Source organism: Octodon degus, unplaced genomic scaffold (genome assembly GCF_000260255.1).
Source record: "Octodon degus isolate 3935 unplaced genomic scaffold, OctDeg1.0 scaffold00037, whole genome shotgun sequence".
NCBI lineage: Eukaryota > Metazoa > Chordata > Mammalia > Rodentia > Octodontidae > Octodon > Octodon degus.
The window spans coordinates 16942808-16945802 of NW_004524613.1; positions in this window are offsets into that span (position 1 = coordinate 16942808).

Here is a 2995-nt window from a genome sequence, read left to right on the forward strand (position 1 = left end):
ACAACAACAAAAAAAACCAATAAATAAATAAATAAATAAATAAATAAATAAATGTGCCTCATTAATCAAATGTTATGGGGTTCTGAATTGCTTGCCTCTCTGGGGTTAAATTCCAGGTTTTTAATATCTCAAATAATTAAATTAAACAAGCAAAAAGTAGTGACAGAGTTTATTGGAAAAAGTAAAAGTGAAGAGTGAGGTAGAAACCTGCTCTGAAAAGTGAGTTTGGGCAGTGTTATAGAAAAAAAAGCAAGATAAAAGAACACCCAAAGAAAGCAAGGTAGGCTACCACAACCAGTCCTGAGACATGGTGCTTGTATCTCAGATCTAGGCCATCCTATTGTAAACCTGCTTGAGTCCTTGTGAGATGTCCATGCAGGGCTTTGGGAACTATCTTACACATGTGTTCTGAGATCTTGTTCTTATCAGGTCACACTGACTTCCCCAGCCAGCTTTTCCATGTCCTGATTTTCTATGAGACCTTGAAGACAGACCATGAACCTCTTTACCTGTACTTTATGGTTGTGCATCTTAAAGTTCTCTCTGCCCCTTTATCAATGCTTGTCTCCTTCCTTGGTGTAACGGGAGAGAGACTCTTGTGACATGCCCCTAGGCTTCAGATGTTTGCCCCTAAATGCTGGTAATAATAATAACAACACAGTGACATTTTAGGGATAAGGCTGAGATCCAGGAAGGCTAAACACCAGGAATAGAGAAAGTCCCAGAGCTTGGGTCCCAGGTTGACAGAGCTTTTTGATCAGCATTTGATATAACAAGGTTTCTAGTCATGAAGTGTCCCTGGAGTTAAAACTTTCTAATCTCCCAGTGAAGAGAGAGAGAGAGAGAGAGAGAGAGAGAGAGAGAGAGAGAGAGAGAGAGAGAGAGAGAGATTTGCCTCTACCAAAGCTTCACTTCTACTCCTTCAGCCTCTCCCACTGACCTACACTGGAGTGGAGAGTTAGGACTCACTCTCAGAAGGGGTGCTGGTCTCAAGTTCCTGAGTGCTGGTCATCAGGTGGCTTGGAGGACAAGGACAGCTGTAGAGAGGTAGAGCCAGTGTATCTTGGTGACCTAGATTGGAGGCTTCTAGGGGACCAAGTAGACAGAACTGTCCAAATTTAAACTGAGGGGTGGAAACTGATGCAAAGACAGGGGAGTAAGTGGATTATGTGACCTCCCTACACTCCCAGGGTTCATTCCTCTGCCTTGTGGGCCAAAAGGCTGGGCAATAGTGCTTCCCAAACAATAATGTTGTGAGCAGTCTGGGGTCTCTTTCCAATGGAAATGCTGGCTGGGAATGTCTAGGGTGAGGCCTGAGCCTCTACTCTTCCAAAAGATGATTCCCCAACCCTACTACACTCTCCTGTCACATTGACCATGGAGGAGGCTGAGGCAGGAGGATGGTATATTTGAGAATAGTCAGGGCAACTTTAGGAACATGTCTCAAAAATAAAATGAAAACATCTTGGATGTAGTTCACTCCCTACTCCAGCTTCAAACGCAAGCACTACCTGAAATATATGGTAAATACACACCCCCAGAGGCAGGTATAGTGTCATATGCTTGTGGAAGGCTGAGCAAAAGAATTCCAAATTTGATGCCAGTCATGTAATTTAGGAGACCGTGGCGCAATATAGTATATAAAAAAAGCTGAAGATGAAGTTCAGTGAAAGAGTTTCAATCACACCCCCCACATGTACGCACACACAAATAGACAAACACAAAAAGACAACAGAGATTTTCTGCTGAGTTCCGGGAACCCCCAGACCCAGTCCTAGCCCAGGTCCGGTGAGTGTGTGGAGAGCTTCCTGCTACCCTGCGACGGCGGGACAAGTCCAAGCCCAGGCGCAGCGTGGGCCAGACCCTCTCCCACAGCTTGGGCCGCCCCCCACCACTCTGCAGTACCTCCCCCACCCCGCCTGCCGAGTAGGAATTTCTGCCAAGTTCTGGGAAGCCCCAGACCCAGTCCTAGCCCAGGTCCAGTGAGTGTGTGGAGAGCTTCCTGCTACCTTGTACCAGCGGGACCTATGCCAGCCCAGGCACAGCGTGGGCCGGACCATCTCCCACCCCATTGGGCCACGCCCCACCACTCCGCAGCACCTCCCCACCCCACATGCCGAGTAGGAATTTTGCATTGTTCCGGGAACCCTCAGACCCAGTCCTATCAGAGGTCCAGTGAGTGTGTGGGACAGCTTCCTCTTCCCCTACTTCACCTTGCCCCTCCAGGCACAGCTCAGGCCTGGCATACATGCCTGAGGTGTAACCCTGCAGCTGCAATGCCTGCAGAGAGTGTAGAGAATAGATCCAACCAGCTAGTCCAGCAGCAGAACATCTCGCCACAGGGGCAAAACATTCACCCTCAAGGGCAGCAGCCGGAAGGAGCTGAGCAGAGCAGCCAGACCCAAGCCAGACGCAGCTGGATAAGTCCAAACTTTGTAGAGCTGCACCTGAACTTCAGTGCGTGCGAAGATTATAACTACAGCAAAGATCTACAACAAAGGTCAGAAGACAGTGCTACACAAAATCACGAGAAGGAACAAAAGGCAACCTCAGAACCCAAGCCAACCCGTAACAAGTGCAGAGGACACTAACACAGAACAAACTGGAAATCACACAGCTGAAAGCAATGGATCAACAGCTTCTGAAATAAAGAAACAGAAGCAGAAAGATATAGAAGACCTCAGATTGGAAATGAAAAAAGAAATCCCTGAATTAATAACATCTGCACTAAACAATCAAATGCAGAAACATATGGAAGAAACCCAGTGCCCACACAGAACAAGTGCAGAGGACACTAGCTCAGCTCAAATGCATGAATTAAGAGCATCAATAGTAAATAAGCAACAGCAGAAAGATATGGAGGAAATCAGAGTGCAATTCTTTTCTGAAATGAAAAAGCACTCAGAACTTGTAGCAGATGAAGTAAAGAAGCAACTACTGAAACATAGACAGGAAACCCAACCTGAAAAAAACACTGCAGTAAAACAATTTCTAA